At 35.6% G+C, this 22,508-nt stretch overlaps 1 protein-coding gene across 1 annotated transcript in view; it reads left to right on the forward strand.

The window, feature by feature from the left end:
• Positions 1 to 22,508, forward strand: part of NEGR1 (neuronal growth regulator 1) — a 1,024,353-nt gene that overhangs the window by 59,543 nt on the left and 942,302 nt on the right. The gene's annotated exons all lie outside the window — the stretch shown is intronic.

Consider the following 22,508-nt stretch of genomic DNA (forward strand, 5'->3'; position numbering starts at 1 on the left):
GTAAGTGTGGAAGGCAGAGTTTAAATTTAGCTATTACTGACTGAGTCTGAGGCCCACTGAGAAGAAATGGGTTTCCCATGTTCCCAGGCAGGAAGCATTTGGGGAGAAATCTGAAGCCAATTCTTCAGATTAAGCCCCCTATATTACACTCCCATCCATTTCCTCTTTGGGTGAAATTGCAGAATGAATAGAGAAAAATCTTCAGTAGTACATCTGCTTATTTATTCCTAAAGACAAGCTTCTGAAGGGCTTTAAAAGTCTTTATTATCTTTGGGTAGCATAAACATTGTCTTTACAATCTTGTTGACAGTGATTTGTTTCCTATATGATCAATACTTCTAGGAAGGTTATAAGTAAGTGTCACTCTTGCAGAAGAAACTCTGCTTTGAAAAATTATTTAATTAGAGGATGGCATTTCAGTCTCCCAGCAAGCCTGGAAGCTAGGGCTCCTACTTAACAAGTGAAGGTAAATCTCAAAGAACTTTAATGACTTACCTTGGACATAAAGATTCTATAGATAGTGGCAGAGGCAGGAAGTGGAGCCAGGTTTCCTTGATTTCAGATTCTGTGAAATCTATTGTATAACGTGCTCCTCATGGAAAGACACAGGAAGATCATAGAAATCAGATCAACATATTGGGAATATTTCCTACTGTATGTGGAAATTTGAAATTATGCTAAGTCAAAACACAAAGTACCATGGCCAGCCAGTGACCTATAATAATAATAATTCTGGGCTTGAGAATGTAAAATTCACAATATATATATATATATTCTGCTGAGATATTTTGGTACTAAAATATTTCTAATAGTTTTCACACCTAATGTTAAAGGAACTTTTTAGATAAATTACCATTTGTGTATTGTTTTTAGTGTTGAAAAATGAAATGTATTTCATGATTAGCAACTGATAGGCAAGACTATATCAATAATTCTTGGATTCAGAATTAATTATAATAGAATCACAAGAAAATAAAAATAAGCATGATGATGATGTTCACAGTGATTAATCAATAAATATAGATTAAACACCTACTATGTGTCCACGGACTCTGATAGAGATGCAAAACCAACAATACTAACTAATGTGTCCAATGCTTTTTTATAATTTGCAAAACATTTTTATATATTACATATTATACAATACATTTGATGGAAGGGCTATTATGATGCTCATGTCTTAAATGAGGAAACTGAGATTAAGCACAGTTATAAGATTTGCCATTCATCAGACAACTAGTAAGTGTATGAGGCCAAATGCAAACTCTACTTTCTGTGGATGAAATCTAATACTCCCTTAACTGCACTGTGATGTCTAATTCAAGTAGTAAGCTGAAAAGAAAAAAAAAAAAATATATATATATATATATATATATATATATATATATCAGCAAAGCAGCTTATCCCTAGATCATTTGAGTCTAAGCTCTATAGAACTGAAGACAGGGCTAATTAGTGATGATGATGATGGTGATACATTTCTATCCTCTAGTGCTTTCTGGTTTCCAAAGAAAATTCCTCACCAGGACTTCCAAGATAAACAGTCTAAGTATCATTATGCCTAATTTGCAAATGGGGAAATTAGAGTTTCATTTCCATGCCTTACCCACAGGCATACATCTACTCAGTTTCAGACCTAAGACTCCAAGCTCCTTCCAGGGGATGCTTTTGTGTGACGGCTCTATCAGAAGGAACAGTAGGGAATGCAAAGGCTTGTCCTGTAAACTCATCAGAGACAAAATTAAGTTCTGGGGATAAAATAAGACAGTTTTGTTTGTTTGATTTATGGATAAATGAACATTCTGTTCTTTACGGGACCGAACAGCTATGATGTTAAAATTAGTAGTGCAATATTTAGCTGATGTTAGTTTATTATAAATATACACAGATACAGATTTTTCTCAGTAAATATTCCATGTGTTCTTTTTAGTATTTAATGGACTTTAAAGAATTAGACTTGTAAGAGTCCCAGTTGTGCAAAGTGACAATTTTCATAGTTCTTACCAGGTGCTAAATACTTTTTTTTAATGTAGTAGGAAGTATGGACGTTTGGCACCTATCCTACCGTACGGACTGTGACACATGGCTATCTACTTCAACCTCATTGTCCCATGGGAATGACAAGACTGCTGGGGACAAGAGTGTCTAATACATCATTGTATACATTAGAAGAATCTTTTAGGACAGGGAAAAAAGAGGGAAGAGAGAGAGAGGAAGGAAGGAAGGAAGAAAACAGGAAGGAAGCAAGGAAAGAAGAAAGGAAGAAGGAAGGAAAAAAGAGGAAGTGAGGGAGAGAGGAAGGTAAAGAAGGTGAAAAGAAGGAAGGAAAGAAAATAGCAAGTAAGAGAGGGAGGCAAGGAAGGAGGAAAGAAAGGAATGAAGAATAAAACAAGTAGATATTTACTTGTCCAGAAAGTTGCAAGCTATATACCTATATAAATATAGATATGACCAGCTGGCCTTTGAAATCTATGGTTCTGATCCTGATGAACCATCTGTTGAGTATGTTATGAATCTGTGGATTTTGGGATGTCTGGAGTCAGGGTGGACTAGCTGACCTCTATTAGCCTTTATATAAGAAAATCCTTAAATAGAAAGATAGATAGATAAATCTTCATTGGAAAAAGTAGAGAAGAATAAAACTTAACTTGGAGCCAGGTGCATTTAGGCTTTTGGGAAATCACACTGGGATATTATTCTTAGAAATATCCTATAGGAAATGTATCACTATCTGCTTGAGCCAGCCACTGACAAAGGGGATTACATTTCCAGTTTAAATTCTCAAATAAACATTGTGGCATAGTGTATCAATATTTAAAGATAGTAACAAAGTCAGTGAATATATTTCATTTTGGAAATAATTTGAGATCCTTTGTTCCTTGGAGCCCTACACACACACATACACACACACACACACACACAGAGAGAAAGAGAGAGAGAGAGAGAGAGAGAGAGAGAGACAGACACACATGCATATATACATGCAAATATATATATATATATATATATATATATATATATATATATATATACATATGTATTATATTGTGGCTATATATGTGAACATGCATGCATATATGGGAGTGTGTATATATTTGATGCTCTCTATTTATATACAGAATAGTCATCTCATTATTGTAGAGAATGCCAAGGATGATTGGAACACCCACCAATGAGGTGAGATATTCATTCATATACTTAGAAAGCAGCATTTGTGTATGGGAAGGGAGAACAGCCTGCTCATGGTTATATAGCTTATGTTTATCAGAGGTAGGAAGGACTCTGTCCCCGTCCAATCCATCCAATCTATTCAATTGCCAAAGGAATATTTGCCTGATCATATGACTATCCTGTCCAATGCACTGCTGTGGCTCTCTGTTGTCAGCATGAATAAGTCTCCCTATCCCTTCACACCTTCCTTCCAATGAACTGTGCCAGCACGTTGTACTTCCCAGCTCCTCACATACTTGGGCTCTATGGTTCAGGCAAACTGGCCTTCCTCCTGCTCCTCACACATGCCATTCCACATCCACTTATCTTTGCACAGGCTGCAGAACTGAAGTCTGAAAGATTCTCTCTGCTCTTTTTCGCCTCTGAAAATCATTTGCTTCTTTCCAAGCTCAGTTCAAACGCAGCCTCCTGCACGAGGACTTTGCTGATAGATTTGACACATATTTACATATATAGATATTCCTTGCACTGACAGAATGTTAGCTCTTGGAGGACAAAGACTCATTTTTCTCTTCATGCCCTTGGATTCAGCAGAGTGGCTGAGTGATTAGCAAAGACTTAGCATTCAATAAATGTTTGTCAGTTGGTGGATCGATTGTGAGTACAAGACCAAATCTCCGTATAGAAAGTCATTTTCCCTTAAGAAAACTAGACATTATGGATATAAGACCATATTTAGGCGCTTATAGTGCCAGCCTCAAAGTGGCAAAGGCAAGGTAGCTCTGGGGCTTGATCATGATTTTCTGCCGTGGGTCTCTGATTCAGACTTCAACTCCAGTCTTTGCCAAGGGCTGAGGAACTCCTTTCCCCAGTGATTGTTAAGGGGATCTGTTCAGGCACAGTGATGGCTAAATCAACAGTAGGGGCTCTTTCAGGACTGAGATTTTACACATTTGTCTCTAACAAAAGACACAGATCATCCATTGCTATATTGAGCCCAAAATGCCCTTTAAAGGTTCATTTTGTCATCTTCTGAAGACCAGCCACTGTGAGTGATGGAAATCAACACAAATCCAAGGTGACAACAGCCACAAACTTTAGAGTGCAAGAAAGAATGAGGGAGAGAAAAAGTCCCACTGTGCTTGCCTAGATAAGGGAGATAAGAAAGGAAGTAGATGATGAATAGAATCTAAGCAAGTAAAAAGGCTGAATGTGAGACAAAAGAAAGCACAAGGAGCCAGAATTTCAAGTTCTCCAAAGGCTGAAGGAAGGACTTTCCAAGGAAGATGGGTTCAATGGGTACAAGACAGAAGACAATTCATATCTAAAACTGCTAAAGTACATTTTATGTGCAAAGCACTACTCTCTATACCGTAGGGATACAGAGGCAAGCTTTCCATAGCACCAGCCTTCAAGAAGCTAATGTGCTACACTGGGAAATGGGATGGGAATACAATGGGATATCCACTTTGATATAATTTAAGGGAAAAAATCCAGAAACAACCAGGGGGACCAAGAAACACTTCCTGTGGCCACTTGATTGAGTGATAGAGAATGCTCAAGAGTTTATGAATTCCAAAAAGTGAACCTAATAAGGAAGCATGTTTCAGGAGGGCAGAGGCATGGAAAGAGAAAGTAGATAGATCAAATCAAAGCCATTTTTTTTTTGCTTCAAAAAGAAGAATGTTCCTGAATAGGTTCTCATAAAGAAAATCACATTTTTGCATCGACAAGCAGTAAGCTCAGGAATCCTTCATCTTAATTTCTAGTCTATTAGCAAAGCCTTATTTAAGATTCTCTGACCATCTCTCCACATGGCCCCCACCCCAAGTATCTCTGTCAAGTTGTTAGTAGTTAATTATCTTTAAATGAACATTTAAATGCACTAATGCACTAGGGGAATCACACTGTTTAAAGGAAACTCAGCAATGAATCCTGTGGTAAATTAAAGAATTCTTATTTAATGGAAATAATTATTCCTAATTTATCTGGTGAGGTTTTGTTTGTTTGTTTGTTTGTTTTTTGTTTTGGTTTGTGGGGGTTTTTGGTTGTTTGTTTTAGAGAGAACACACACTTTGAAAAGACAGCTTTTCAAGAAAGTAAGGAAGTTATGATTTATCTAAAGAATTTTTTTTCTTTTTAATCTTTTCTTTACTCTTCCCTTCTCCCTCCACCTACCATCTCTGCTTCTGCCTCTCTCTCTCTCTCTCTCTCTAATTTTTTTTGTCTCTGTTTCTCTGACTCTCTCTCTCTCTCTCTCTCTCTCTCTCTCTCTCTCTCTCTCTCCATCTCTCTGTCTTTCTCTCTCTCTCAAAACAATCAGTATATTCTTTAAAATTCTCTCCTTATCAATTCTTACCTGGTTTCATGACTTATGACACCACTTGGTAAATTACATCAAAGTCAATCAATGAAGTAATGAATAAAATCTTTATGTTAAGGAATGGGGTTATAAAGTTAGCTACGTTCTCAAAAGCTGCTAAGAATTTTGTTTTAACATTGTGCAGACTCACATCTACCTTAGCAACAGATTAGAGAAAGCAGGGCTATGAACACAGCACTCTAACATGAGGTTAGAAGTCTCAACTTTGTGGCATTGGTGGTACCCAAGTACCCGAATCTCTCTAAGTTCAAAGCAGGAATCACTCTAAAAAGTTTGTGTATCTATGTTTATTGTGTATATGTATCATATTAAAGATGTCCACTTTTATAATGGAGATATAAATCTCATCATGTTATAGAAGTCCTCAGCAATGCTCAATTTCAGGCCCAGGACAACTTGAACCAAGAGGTCTCATTTACTAATTCCTTCTCTTATCTAATCCATTTTTCTTAGAGAAAAGATCGCCTTTCACTCTTCTGGAATAAACTTTATTACCAGCGATTTGCTAGAGAAATAGTAATAACACAACTTACCTCTTTGTTTACCCAGACAAGAAGAAAAGGGCAATGCTTTTTCACATAAATAGAAAAGGTAAGTGATGGAGATAAACCAAAGGAATGACTAAGGCTAAAAGCATCCCAAATCAGGACAACAATGCTTTTGAGTAGGGAGGGACTTTCAAGGATATTAGCAAGTATATTTCCAAGAGGATTCTTATTAATTATGGAGACTCAAGATGGTCACTCAGGTTTAGCATAACTTTGCCCTCCTGTGGACCCCTGTCGATTTTTCTAAAAGACTTTGCCATCTACGAACAGTTTCTGGGAGTGAAGGGAATTTATTCATCTAGCAAACCTCTGGAAAATGGCTATTCCATCAAGAGCATAGTAATGCAAAATGAATGCAAAGCAGTGGTCTTAAGTTAATGCTACTACTAACACCTGACATTTATAAAGAGCTCTAAGATTTGCAAATCATTTTACGTATAGTATCTCATTTGATCTTCACAACAGCCTTGAGCAAGAAGTACTCCAGAAAATATGACCTTCATTTTAAAGATGAGGAAATTGAAGTTTAGAAGCAATTTCCCAAGCTCACCTGCTTAAGCATCATCAGTGAGATTCAAACTCAGGCCTCTTTTAATTTTATCTCCAGGACTTTTTTTCTATTATACTACTATATTACCCCTTAAGGGAAAAAATCCAATTTTCTTTTCACTTTAAGTTTCTTATTCCCCTCTCTTTAAAATCTTCTATCCAAATCTTTCTCTTCACAAGATTTGTTTATCTTATTACAAATCATTTTCTCTATCATAACAAAAGCTGATGAGCAGACATGCTGTAGCTTGGTACGAAAGTTGCCTCTAATGGAGTCTTTGTCCCAAAACAGCCAATAACTCTTCTTCAAAAAGAAGAGACAAACAAGAAATAGCCAGGAAGTAGCTCCAAGACATGTTAAATGCTAGTGTGACAATGTCTTCCCCATTAATAGCAATAGCTTGAAGGAATTCTGCAATGTGGGACAGTGACAAGGAGAGAGATTTCAGGGTCTGAGGACCCAAGTTCAAATGCTGCATTGGCCATTTACCAGCCCTGTGATGTGTAAGACATTCAACCTGTGCAGTTTGAATGCATAGGATTCTTGGAGATGTTATCTCCAGCAAAAGAAAATCTCTTTTTATAAAAGCTAACATTTATATGGCTATGTGCCAGGCAATGTGTATGTGTTTTATAATTATTATATAATTATAAAACACATAATTATTATGTCATTTCCTCCTCATTTTTCTGGAGGATAAGTACTGTTAGTATGTCCCTTTTACAGATAAGGAAAGTGAGACAGACAGAGGTTAAGATGTACGCCAAAGGTCATTGTCCCTTGCTGTTCAGTCTTTTCCGTCTTGCCCAACTCTTCATGACCCCATTAGGGGTTTACTTGGCAGAGATATGGGATTGGTTGGCCATTCCTTTCCCACCTCATTTCACTGATGAGTAAATTGTGGCACAGTCAGGTGCCTTGTCTGGAGTCACACAGCTGGCAAACAATTGAGTCCAGACTGGAACTGAATTCTCCTAGACTCTAGCTCCAAAGTTCCATGCGTTGTACACCTAATCATCTCCTTCTGTGCTGAGGATCCCATTCCCATGTACGGATAGTACTAATCATTAAAAAGCTTGGTTGGTTGTTTTACTTGCTTATTTTTTTTTGTTGTTTTTCCTCTTGACATAATAGTACAATTAGCTCCTTTTCAGCTTCCAATCATCACCAGCTTGGCTAGCCAACCTATTCTGGTAGGAGATTCTTGCAAGCATTTAGAGATTTAGATCTCAGAGGTACCTTAGATGTATGTCATCTGACCCCCTCATTTTATAGGTGAGAAAACTGCAGCTGAAGAACAGAATTTAGCATTTCTTCTCACAACACAATGCTTGGCACACAGTGAACATGTAAAACGTGTTTCCACCATTCATTTACTCATTCATTCATTCATGGACATGCAAACAAAAAGTTATAGAAGTACATCGTTGTGGTGCCCTGGAAAAGTTGTCAAATCCAAATCAGGGTGAGTTCATTTTAAATTCTCCCCAAGAGGACAGTGAGCCAACTCCTCAAAAGATATGATGGTAAAACTATCTCTTTTGTGAGGTGACTCCTCAGGGCAACATTAGAGTCAAATTTGGGTGTAAGAAGGTAAACATTGCAAAGTAAGCTTTCTTGTCTATGGTCCCTTCTGAATCTGCCAGTAACATAAGGCTAGGCTGGTGAGCTCAGAGAGGAGGAGCCAGCAAACATATCTCCTCTGCAAGGAGATAGTAGAAAAACTTGTTTAAAAGAAAAGATTAAATAATACTAAAAAAGGCCAATTAAAAAACACAAATATTTATTAAGGCACTGTGGGAGGAGAAAGAGAGAGATAGTCAGGGTAGGGAGAGAGTTATGTATACATATTAGTTATTATTGCATATATATAATGTATTGAGGGGAGAGAAGGGGGAGGGAGAATGAGAGGGAGAAAGAAAGAGAAAGAAAGGACAAGAGATAGAGGGGGAAAGGGAGAGAGGCAGAAAAGGGAGAGAGAGAGAGAGTTAGAGACAGAGATACACAGAGAGAAACAGAGATCAACATAAAGAATCAGAGAGAGAGAGAGAGACAGAAACAGGAGAGAGAGAGAGAGAGAGAGAGAGAGAGAGAGAGAGAGAGAGAGAAAGAGAAAGAGAGAGACTGTTTCTATCTTCAAATGGTTTACATTTTCCCATGTAGACACAATATATAAAGAGATAAATTTATACATGACACTTGGAGGAGGAGGAGGAAAAGAAAGGTAAGCACACTGGCTATTAGCCGAATTTTGGAAGGTATCTTTTAAGAAGGGTCACATGAATCAGGGTTTTAAAGAAACTGTAGTTTGTAGCAGCCAGAGGTCCAAGGCAAGGTCATCCCAGACGTGGAAGGAAACCAAAGGGAGGAGATCGGAAGCCAATACCAAGAAGAGCAAATCTTCCAGCTTAGCCAGAAAATAGAATTGGTGAAAGGCAGCCATCCGTGATAAGTCAAATCAGTAGCGTGACTCATCCAAAATTATCATCTGAAAATGAAGGACCCAGCTGATACTCAGGGATGGCATTCTGGATCTTTAACTGTGCTGTGAGGTATCGGGGCAATCCCTGGAACTGGAGTCAAAAAATGTGGCTCTGACCCATCTGGCTATGGTCATCAGTCAGAATCACTTATTAGACACCTACTGTGTGTTCAACCCTGGACAAAGCACTGATGACAGGAGATAAAAATAAATCAATGCCTGCCCTCGAGGAGATTGTGCTCTTATAGGGAGATATTGTTTACTCAAAGAAGTGTGTGTAGATTAAACATCAGGTGAATACACCAGTATGATTCCCACCATTACAGAGCAGAAGAAAGCTCTCTAAATGAGCCTAGTTGCAGTGGCCAAAGTCTTGATCTCATGATCATCCCTTCCATTGGGAGTACCTCAGAATTCAGCCAGCTCAGATTTCAGATAGAGGTATCATCCATGTCTAAGGTCCATGCTTGAAGTGCTAGACTCATGAAAGGAAGACATGAGTTCAAATCCTGCCTCAGGAAGTAGTAAAATGTAAGATTCTGATCATGTCTCAGTTTCCCAATATGCAAAATAGGAATAATACCATATTGCAGATTTATTATGAGAATCAAAGAAGATAACATATAGAGGTTTGTTGAAAGCCTTTCTTCTCCCCCTACCCCTTCACCTCATATCCTTTTCCTTTCTCCCTTTCCTCCTCCCTTTCTTGCTCCCTTCCTCTCCTACCCTTCCCCTTGCACTTGCCCACTTTTTCAATTTCCCCTCCTTCTCCCTCAGTGTTGGAGCCCGATTATCAGAGACAGAATGAAATCAACTTGTAACAGCTCAAGAGAAGCTGGTTGTTCCATTCTCTATGTGGACATTTAAACCTTGGAGACCAATAAATGCTACAAATCAGGGCTTAGTTTGTTGTTTTGAGGATCTTATAGATTTAATAAAGCAACAGAGAAAGTGTTAACACAGAATAAATTTAAAAGTTGTGGAGATCCAACAATCCTGGAGTCTTTACTGTCACAACAAAACCTTCATCTGGCTTCAGGCATTTTGCTGGCTGTCCCCCATGGCTGGAATGCTTCCTCTCCTTCACTTTGACTCTTGACCTCCCTGGCTTCTTTAAGTTCCAATTAAAATCCCATCCTTTACTGTAAATGCTTCCCATTCCTCTTATTTCCAGTGCCTTCCTTCTGCTAATTATTTCCTATTTTCCTAACATTTAGTTTGCTTTGAATATATTTGTATTTATGTTTGTGTCTCCATTAGATTGTGAACTCCTTGCAGCAAGAACTGAATTTTGCCTTTTTGTACCCCCAGAGCCGAGCACAGTACCTGTTATATAGTAGGTGCTTAATAAATGCTTATTGCTTATTTGATGGCAGATACATAGATGGAGATACCTTTCAATTCTACCAACCACCCCTCCACCCCAAATGGAAAATAATGTTTCTCTGTTCATAGAAAGACACATCTTAATATCAGTTGCACAGAAGTACACTGTAAAAAATCTAATGAAATAAATAAAAATGTAAATATCCTAAAAATTTAATTTGTAAGGGCCATGGATCCGCATTGATTTTGAGATTCTGCACAGGCCAGGGAACATTTGAACCTACAGGCTAGAGTTAGATTAGAATCTTTTCATGAACCTTTTAGTTAAAAAGCCCCCAAGTTGGGAAGTGCCAAGTTTTTGTAATGGAACTGCATACTCAGGAAAATCTCCCAGTCCAAAGTACATTCTTCAGTGGTTCATTGTTGAATCAATGACTTATATTGAATATAGCTCTGCATGGGTATAGGGCTCCAAGGGAACAAGTTTGATATTTTGATTCATGATTTGGAAACCTCAATAGAGAGCATGCTTATTAAATTTCTGATGATATCAATTTGGACAGTCTTACCAGCATCTTGGGTAGGATAGGATTAGATTCCAAACTGATTTTGACAAATTGGAGAAGTATTGGTATTATACTAGATGAATAGGACCAACTCTGAGGGTACTTTGGGAATGAAAGTCATGACAAAAGGCTAGCCAAAAGAATCATCTTACAGGAATTCAATTCAGCTTAACGTAATTCAATTCCATTTGGTTCAGTTCAGTTCAACTCTCTCTCTCTCTCTCTGTATATATATATATATATATATATATATATGGCAGATTATATTTATATACATATACATATACATATGGTGTATATACGCATATATATGTGTGTATGTATACACAGAATGTGTGTATAGTCTATTTTCTCTCTACATATATGTATGTGTGTATATATTCTATATTCTCTCTATATAAATATATGTATATATATACATGTATATGTATGCACATATTATCTATATATGTCTCTCTGTATATGTGTATATGTGTATAATTTTATAATTTTGCTAAGAACTAAGAAAACAAAGTTGCCCATATCTTCCTTGATCATTTGTTCTAATGGAGCTCACTCCATACATACATAACTAAATAAATATAAAATATGTACAGACTATTTTTAAAAAGAAAGCAATCAATGAAGTGATGATCATGACTTCGTGAAGGACCTACATTCTTCCAGCTGCTTGGCAGGGAATACAAAGACAGAAATGAAACACTCTTTGATCTCAATTGTATAAGTGTCTCACTGAATGGAGCACTGGGCCTGGAGTTAGAAAAATCTGCATTTGAATCTGGCCTCAGACACTTACTAGTTGTGTGACCCTGAGGAAATCATTTAATATTTGTCTGCCTTAGTTTCACCATCTGAGAAATAAGAATAAGAAGAGGACTCACTTTTCAAAATTATTGTGAATATCATATGAGGTCATATCTGTAAAGCTTTTAGCATATGGCCTGGCACATTATAGGTACTTAATGAACACTTCCTCCCTTCTCCTTCACACAGAGATTGATCATATTATGAAGACCATAATGACAGAATTTGCATATTTGATGATGCATGATGTGTACTTGAAATTTTCTGGGAATAGATCCCAAGAACACAGTAGTAAAAAAAGCACTATTTCAAACCCTACTTGGAGCTATAGATGTTCTTCATTTGGCTTCTGGTCTGTGATTTTCTCAATCATTAGGGCTCCTCTCTATTAAATAGAGAGGGTGAATTCCTCTGTTTCCCTTCTGATCTGGGTCCTCAATTTTCCATGAGGAACACTTTCTCCAGTTCCCTCCCTCTCTTTCTTCAAAAGTCCAACTCAAGTCTTTCCCCACTGTTGACTCTTTTTGCTAAATGTCATCCTCCTTTCTAGACTATCTTGCTGTTTATGATCATCAGATTAGACAATTGACTTGGTGTCATCTGTCCTTGCATTGTCTGTACACAGCCCAATTTCATGTATACAGCAAATGCCTAAACTACGTATTTCAATTAAATATAATTGAATTGACAGGGAAGATCATTATGCCCTTCAAGAGACACTAATATTTTTGTAGTGAGAAGGAGGGATTGATTATAATGTCAAGATTCCATGGGGAAAATAGAACTGTTCCTCTGCCAAGTAGTGAGCTGCATTAATTGCCATCACAGTGATTGTTCAGATTTCCCATCCCATTTCTGCCCCCCTTTTCCTGGGTGCTTTTGAAAAAAAAGTCTTAACCTTTCTGATTTGCAGCTTCCTCATCTATAAAATGAGGGAGTCAGGCTATGTAATCTTTGAAATCCTTTCAAACTCTCGCTCCAGGTTCATAGGAACTTATGGAGTTCCCAGACAAGGTGATTTTTCTTCTGTTGTAATTTTTCTGATAGAGAGAAGTGCTCCTCCAAATGCTCCTGTAAGGCCTCTGTGGATCGGCTTCTCTGGGATCTGGAACAATGGAAATTGAGGGCCAGTTTAGGGATAAGGGAACCCTGGGTTCACCCTCTGCCTCTATACATCCTGGTTCTATGACAATGGGAGAAATCACTTCTATCCTCTGTTCCCTAATCTGCTGGCTAAGATTTGGAGCTCTAGAAGATACGTATCCCTCTTTGCATAGCAGCCCTCATCAAGGTTTTCTCACTGACAGTTGTTTTATTGATTGAAATCATAAGTCTGGACAACAAAATAAAACAAAACAACAAAAATATCCAGAGAATCGCAGGAAATTGAATAAATTATTACTGATTGATTGAAATAAAAAGTGCCTGGAGAAATATTCCAATTTCAAATGTCATTTTTATTATCAGATGGTTCAGAATTTCTTCTATAGGAAAAGATATTGGGAATCAGTGGGAAACACATTTACTTATAAAATAAGTACTTTTATAAAAATGTATTTTATTTTTGTGACATTTTGTGAAATCTTAATGAAGCAAGAGTACTAGTATTTTTAACTAATAATTTAAGCCAGAATTTACCATTTAAAAGTAATATAATATTCCTCAAGAATAGTAATTGCTGGCAGGACACACTTTACAACAAGAAAAAGCAGAGGTTCAATGGGCTGCCTGAACTGTGAGGGCTTCCCCTGCTTTTTTCTGTAATGGGGATTGTTTCCCTGTATTGGCTGAATTAGATGGTCGCTGACATCCCTTCAACTTTCAAAACGTTTGACTGTATTATTCTGAGAGGCAGAAGTATGGCATAGTAGTTGGGTTTGGATTCCAGAATCCCTGAGTTCAAAACTAACCCTCAGTCTCATGAGTTACCCTGGTTAAATCACCTACTCATAAGTCTAGCATTTCACTAAAAAAGTCACAGAGAAGTCGAAATGTCCATCAGTGGAGGGAATTACCACAGCAGAAGTATTCCGCTACAGAGACAGAATCATCGATCCTTTAATTATTCTTTCAAGCCGTAAACATTTATTAAGTACCTAATATGTGCCAAGAACAACACTATAGGTTGAGCATACAAAAAGACAGCCTTATCCTCAGGGGCTTACAAGCTAATAGGGGACAGAACATGCAAATACACAAGCAAGTTACATGCAGGACAATATTAAATAAGTAATAAACAGAAGGAAGGTGATAGAATTTAGAGGGTCAGGGAAGGCTTCTTATTAAAAATTGGAATTTTTGGTTGGGACTTAATGGAAACCAAAGTCCAAAATTGTATCAAAAGAACTTTATAATATTCTGGCTTTACGCTTCCTACAGTATTCTGAACTCTGAATGTCAAGATAATGTGGGGTAATTAGGAAGGAATTTGGATAATATTAAAATAAGTTTACTGGAAAATAAAACCTTTGTCGAAGTATAATGATCTAACCTAGAAAAGTTTGAGTGATTGTGATATAGTTGTAATTCGACATTTTATTTTAATAAGATGAGAAGATCCATTCTCATTCTTTAGTATTCTATTTATCACAAAGAGATTAAGACTAGCCATTGAAAATGATTCTGCAACTGGAAAACTGAGGTTTAAGAGAGCTCATCAGGATGATAATGGATAAGCCTTATCAAACAGTTTGAAAAATAAGATGAAGCAGTCTTTCCCAAGAACCTGGTTGGTCCAATAGACTTACATTTTGGTAATTTATCAATGAACTGGTAATTCATCAGTATTCTTCCTACAAAATGATATCTATCATTTTTTTTTAATCAACCTGTTAAGTTTATGCCAGGTATTGTAACATGCAGAGTAAAGGTATATATTTTACCTGCCCTCAAGTGACTTTCAGAGGATTAATAGGGACCTAAGCTATTTGATAGAATTGACATTTTTTAATTTCTCTTCAAGGATCCTCAAGGAAATTAATCTCTCCTTTGAGAAGCTTTATTAACACAATGAGATAAGAATTATTTATCTGTCTATCTTTCTATTTATATTTAATTTCTAGGTGACAGGTATGATAAGGCATCCATGTCAATATTTTTGATATATTAGTCCTTTTTTTAAAAAACCGTTTTATTTTTATTATCATTTTATTTTTTTTCAATTTTGTTTTTGTTTAGTTTTCTTTTGTTTTAATTTACTTTTTATTTACAAAACATACGCTTGGGTAATTTTTCAACACTGAACGTTGCAAAACTTTCTGTTCCAAATTTTCCACTTGTTCCCCCCACTCCTTCCCCTAGATGGCAGGTAGACCAATCCATTACATATGTTAAAAATATATGGTAAATACAATATATGTAGGGTATATTAGTTTTAACCAAATACATAATGTTTTCCAGGTCTTAAAGCATAATTGGAATAATTATTCATTGATGGCAGAGATGAGATTTGGAGGTATATGATCCATAGACTTGATGACTTTTGGGATCTTTTCTGACAGTAAGATTTTGTGATTCTGGGATTATTCATTTCTAATTCTAAACAGTTTAGTTTCCATTTTATTTTAAAATAAAAAATGCAAATGATTCAGATTTGTAAATGCACAAAATAAATCCTGTTTCTCTCTTCAGTACATGATATTGAATCTTTAGATGTGTGGCGTGCATCGAGGGCTCCATTTTTCTTCAAGGAACAACCAGATGAGCTCTTTTTACCCCAAATTGAACAATGTAGTGGATGGCCTTAGGAAGACAATCATTTCAGTCTTTCATTTAATTTCATAGCTTCAACATTTTGAAGTTGTAGAATAGAAAGCATATGAGGAAAAAGGAAATATTTTTTTTCTATTGAATGGGTCCAGACATACTAAATGTATTTGAAACAACAACAACAAAAGATTATTCAATTTTGCAATCACTTTCACTCCTGAATTTCAATAACTACTGTGAAGAAGAAACACCTACATTTCATTGAGGTAAATAAAAATGTTGCAGAAAATAAGAGCATGCTAGTAACTACTTATTCTGGTGGTTTTGTATAAATGAAAGGTAGACTTGGGCATCCACACAGGCCAAATCAATCCCATAAAGTAATTTGAGAGTCAAAAAATGGATGAATATATGTATGAAGTCAGATGTGAACTCTACCAAGACAATTAGGAGTTGAAGGTTATGTCATTTATCATTGAAAAGAGAATTTCTTTTCTGATTTTCAATAAACTCTAGGCTCTTTGGCCTCGATATTTCAGGCATTTTGGCATTCAGACTCTTTTAAAGAATGACCTTGGCCATGGAATACCTGTTAGATGTTATTTTTTTCTGGATGCATAAAATGATCCCAAGTCTCTGACCCAGACCTAACGATATCGACAGGCAGTCTCCCTCTCCCAATTCTGAAGGCATCTTTGTAAAACGGCATGCTTGTGTTGGACTCAAAAAGTTAGCTTTTTAAAGTAAGATTATTTTCATCATTTTCAAGATGTTTTAATTCAGAATCATGACCAAGAATATTGCCAAATCCATATTATACAACTTTTGAGCAATGCATATTCAGCCTAGTTAATGGAACTCGCAATGTCTATGTGACAGGTAAATGATATTTTAAGGGGGGAAATTCATCTGATTTAGTAACTGCCCATTCTTAGTGAGAAAAGTCTTCTCTTTCACTGTATTTATTCAACTTGTCCTATAATATGTGGTTCAGGCTTTGCCTTGATTACAGAGAATATTAGATCATAATGGACTTTAGTGGTCATCCAGTCTAATTTCCTCATGCTATAAATAAAGAAACTTAAGTCCGGAGAATTTTAAGTATAATCACACATATACTGAGATTCTATGAAAGGCTATAAATCCATATCATCCTATCTCCCAACCCAAGTCTATTTCCACTGCAACACACTGTCTCTCTAATAAATTACATAGTGGTTATTCTACTAGTGATGAACATACAGTATACTGATTCTCTTTCTCTCTTTGTCTCTGTCTCTATCTCTCCGTGTCTCTTTCTCTCACACATACACACATTTTTTTTTCTGTCTGTCTTACTCCCATCTACTTATAACTTTTAAACCACTTAAATTTAAAAGACCACCAACAATTTGGAACCTTTAAATGTATAAATCTTTATTCTTATCTACTTTCTCACAACCTTGTAGACATGTCTTCAAATGATGCTGATCACAATCCCTCTTGGTCAGCAATGTTTCTATTGGGCTTATATACCAAAGAGATCTTAAAGGAAGGAAAGGGACCCCATTTGCACAAATGTTTGTTGTCGCCCTTTTCATGGTGGCAAGAAAATGGAAAAAAAAGAGGAAAATACCTATTGCCCAAACATATTTGTAGCAGTTCTTTTTATGGTGGCTAAGGATTGGTAATCAATGGGATACTTCTCCATTACAGCGTGACTAAACTACCTGAGCTATGTAATGGGATATTATTATTCTATTAAAATGAAATGCAGAATGATTTCAGAAAAATCTAGAAAGACTTATATGAACTGATACATAGTAAAGTCAACAGAACTCCCAAAATATTGTACATAGTAACAGAAATATTCTTCCATGAAAAAAACTGTGAATGACAGCTATTCTCAACAATACAATGTTTGTTATTCAAAACAACCCCAAAAGACTAATAATGAACCCTACTATCTTTCTCCTGAGAAAGAATTGATATTGATTGATTGAATACACAATGAAGCATGCTATTTTTTCCATTTTTATTTTATTTGCATCTTCTTATACAAAATGATTAATATATTTTAATATATTATATATAATTAATATATTATACATTATATAAAATGTTTTAATAATTCCACATGTATGATTTATATCCAATTGTTTCCCATTTCAGAGAGGAAGGAGGTACAGATGGGAGGACAGGTATAATTTGGAACTTAAAGATTTAAATAGAATGTTTTTAAAAATTTGGAAGAAAGAATTTCAGATTCCTGTGTATATTATTCTGTACCATCTTCCCCTACATTAATCTCTCAAAATTTGTATCTATATCCTCATTTAACTACAAAAATCTTCCTAGAAGATTCTCCTTTTTAGAATCATCAAACACCTGTGTCTCTCATCAGAATGCAGAATAATCTGGATATATTTCAATATTACATCTTGGGAAAAGGAGCTCTCAGTCTCCTGAGTCTTTTGGATTTGATTGTCTGTTCTGCCTAGCTCATGAGAGTTACCTCAATAGGATTCCTTAAGAGAATCATCTTGCAGATGAATAGACTTTGCTCTGTTTATACTGTAACATGAACCTTGGAAAAATTGCACTTCCAAAGATATAGGCTCTCTTAAAATTAAAATAGAGATCTTCAGCAAATCTCAAAGAATTTCACAAGAACTAGGAGAGATCTATCTGTCTGTCTATTTATCTTTCTTTCTATTTTTCTATTATCTATATACATATACATATATACACATAAATAATTGTCTATAGATACATGTATACATATACATATCTACAACCAAATCCAAACCCATGTTTAAATACATGTATATTCTTAGCTTTACAAACTGAATATAGTTTCTTTCTGATATCTTAATATAATCAATAATAAATCTATGTCAGGTGCTGTGCCAATGCCAAAAAAAAAAAAAAAAAAAAGACAAAAACAGCCCCTGTCTTACACTGAGCAAGGGATGGAGGCAATTTTTAAACAACTGTGAAAGTAAAAGATACATAAAGGCAAAACAGGAGATAATTTGAAAGCAAAGGTGCAATAATTGCAACATAATAGCTTTAATACAGTTGTAAATGATTTTTAAAAGGAATTTGGAAAACATAAAACAAACATTAGATTATTTTAAATGAATCTCAAATTCTGAAAAAAATTGTCAAACCAACTTCTATAAACAAATATATGAATACCAAGTTTAAAAAGTGAAACAATTCTTGCCTCTGAAAAGTTTATATTCTATTAAGATGCTTAAATAAAAGTAGCCATAAAAGATAAATAAATACATATGCGTGCATTTATATAACAAATTTATTTGATAAGGGAAGCACTAGTACGTGTTGGGAAATCAAAGGACAAAATGAATCCACTTTTCCAATTCATTAAAAATAAATCTTTGTTAAAAAAAAAAACTTTCAGAAGACCTCAAGATTCATGATGAGTTTTAACAAATGGTAATGGACCTAAACTTCAGAAGTTCCAGTATTTTATTGGTATAACTATACCCCTCATGAACACAAATTATAACCACCCCCAAATCTAAGAATCATCTAAATCAATGGTGCTTGTGTTTTTCTATAGCCAAAAAAAATTGATGACTTAGTAGTCGAACTTAGGAGAAATCTCTGGAAGTTTATGTTGTCTGGCCTTTGGATTAGAAATGTAGATTTAGGACCTCTATTCAAAGCCACCCAAACCTCATGCATGGAATTTGTCAGAACTGATGTTTTGATGCCATAGCTTTAAGAATTTATAATCTCCATGCCATGATTATATAGAATTTCAACTTTAGAAAAGAATAGTCATAACAAAGTTGGAGTTGTTTGATTTAGATTTTGGGAGGTTAAAAAGTATCATGTTGTAGTATTAAGAGAACTGAACTCGGACACCAAGCCCACATTTTAGGTCTCCATTAAATCTCCAGAACCAATTGAACTGATTCATCTGAGTGCCACATGGATCTCAGCAGCCTACACATTCATTTTTCTCCAGTTCATTTACCAAAAAAAAAAAAAAATTAGGAAAGAAAATTGTCTCTTGTGAACACATTCACTTAAAAAAAAATCAAACAAACCGATACAGAGAAAACGGGAGTTCTGTGTAGCTGGAACATTTCCTAATCAATGTCAAGTACTCAGGTATTAAGCAGTCTTACTCTTAAATCACAGATTTTTAATTAGACTAATTGTTATGGACTCTCAATGGAGTCATTTACCTACATAATAAATATAAAATGCAGAAGATCATTATTGCATAGATGGACAGATTAATTGGAAAGAAGGCATTGGTAATAATTAAGAAGAAAAAACTGACTAGTGGATCAAATCACTAAGTTGGAGTAGAGACTCTTTCTCCTTGAGTAATCTCCAACATAATATTGCTGTCATATTGCAAGGGATTGAGGGCACCAAAGTTTTGTGTTAGTAATTCACTTTTGAGACCTTTAACGTATTCCTAGTTTTTGTTAAAAAAAAATACTTTACCGAACAAATTGTTTTAAAGCTATAACATACCCGATTTTGATTGGAGAGTTGTTAACAGGAAGGTGTAGCATTGTAGTGTCATGCTGATGTTTTCTCTGTACAAATGTTTAGTAATTATATGCCTCACTTGCTATTTAGTCTCATAATTACTATGAAGTTGATTATATCTCATCTTTCTTGCATTTAAAAGATAAAAAGTGGTAGGAAGAAGGGAAGTATCATTCTGTTGCACTTAACCAATGAAATGATGTTAATTATTATAGTTCAGCATTTAACCTTATTGGGTAGAGCTTGAAGGAGAAAACAATCTGATGCTTCTTTTATAATTCTTAAATAGCTAGAGTTTATTTGCTGGGTACCTATAAATCCTACCCCAAACCTGATTCCTTTTTTAAAAGGTTAGCAGGTTAGCATTGAGGATACTTCAGAGGTCATCCAATCAAATCTATAAATATATAAAAGCACTCTCTGTAATGGTCATCTGGCACTTAAGAGTTTTCAGCTTTGAACAATCTACTATCTCCTTGGGCGGCCCATTTTGGACTGGTGTAATTTTAGGAAAGTGCTTTCTTCATATAGAAGAAGAATTTACAATTTTTTGTCCATTTCTCCCCTGAACAAATCAATTTCCTATTCCATTAGACAACTTGTCAAATACTTAATTCAATTCTATTTGATTCAGTTCAACAACTTGAATTTACCAAGCATTGACCATGTGTAGAATACCTGGTTAGGAACTGGAGATACAAAGAGAAAATTAAAATAGTTCTTAACCATCAATTCTATTCAACTAAATGTGATTTCTAAAGCATTTATTATTCTGTATTGTGCTTACAATGTGTCAGACATCATTGTGTAGATGCTGGGAATAGAAAGACAAAAAAAATGAAACAATCTCTGCTTTCAATGAATTCACATACTAATGGAGAAATACAACACATCTGCAAAAAATACAAAGGCTTTAAAATGGGAATATAATGTCATTTCATCACTTAATAAAACACTAACAAAGTACAAAACTCAAAAAAGTTGTCCTATAATAAATAGTATTTGAGCTGTGTTTTTCATGTCTACTATCGTTTCTCTTCTATTTTTCTCTGGTGCCAGCTAAAAGTCTCCAGTTCCTTCAATTGATCTTTGCATGAAATGTTTTCCAGTTCCTCTACCATAGCCCTTCTTTCTCTCCCCCCCTCCCCGTGGCAATCAGTATTAAGTGACTTTCTCAGGGTCACACAATTAGTAAATTTTAAGTTTCTGAAGGCAGATTTGAACACAGGTGCTTCCAACTTCAGGACTAGTGTCCTATCTACTCTGCCAGCTAGTTGCCCACCCTTTACCATTTTGACCACCATCCTTTAGTACCACAAACTTTTTTATGGCCCTGATTTTGACTTGTGTTAGCTATATGCCATTAAGTAATCCAATTAGCCAACAGGTCTTTCATTTATTTATATGTCTAATGAGCTGGCTGAGACTTCTTTTGAACTCTACCATACGATCCTTGTATTTCTCTCATCTTTCCGAAGGAATACAAATTATAATAGGAATATTTTGGTGATGGAAACTGCACAGATTTAGTTAAATAAAATCAGTTCCAAAATTTTTCATGCAAAGACAATTTTGGTATTAAATCTGGCAGAGCACAGAAACATGACTAAAATGAAAATACTTTTTTTTTAAAAGAGTGTACCTTTTTTGTTCCCTTGGTGGTCATAGTATATTGCTTTACTCTGACTGCATTGAAAGTATCCTGAGCCAGGAGGCCTTGAAATATTTACCTCTTTATTCATTCCCTGCATACTGTTACTGGAAGGGATGGCTACTCTCTTTGTTCAGATGGTGTCTCTTCTAGAAAGATCAAGTAAATAATTGATATCGTTTAGTTGATTGGTCATCTTTCATTCTCAAAGAGGATCAAAATGACATCACTATGCTAGAGTCAGATTACAATGTCTCCAACGGTGGCTGATTAGAACAACATGAGCTCAAATGCTCTATCATAGTTTGGGCATAAATAGTTGACATGAACATTTGGAGGGAATTCTCTTAATTTGAGTATCTCACATTTGTTTTGAGCTTCTTCAATTCTGCTTTGCTCAAAAAAACATGATGATTTCTCTGATAAGGGCACGGCATCCTAGAAAGGGCACCCTTTCCAGGCAATCATTTCCAAAAGTCTTAAAAGAGAGCTTTAGAGTGTCCTTGTATTGCTTTTTCTAGCCACCACCTGATCACTTGTTCTTTGAGAGTTCATCATAAAATAGTCTTTTAGACAAGCACACTTTTACCCTGCCAATGGAGTGAGCAGCCCATTGGAATTTCCCCTTTTCAGGAGAGTTTGAACACTTGGCAGTTTAAAGGACCCCAGGATCTGTGTCTCACCCTGCCAGGTGAAAGTCAGAATATTACTGAGATGATTCACATGGAATGGATTCCATTTCTTGCCATGGCACTGGTAGACTGTCCAGGTTTCACAGGCATACAGCAATGGAGTCACTGC

The sequence above is a fragment of the Sarcophilus harrisii genome, chromosome 4 (assembly GCF_902635505.1).
Source record: "Sarcophilus harrisii chromosome 4, mSarHar1.11, whole genome shotgun sequence".
In the NCBI taxonomy this organism is placed as follows: domain Eukaryota; kingdom Metazoa; phylum Chordata; class Mammalia; order Dasyuromorphia; family Dasyuridae; genus Sarcophilus; species Sarcophilus harrisii.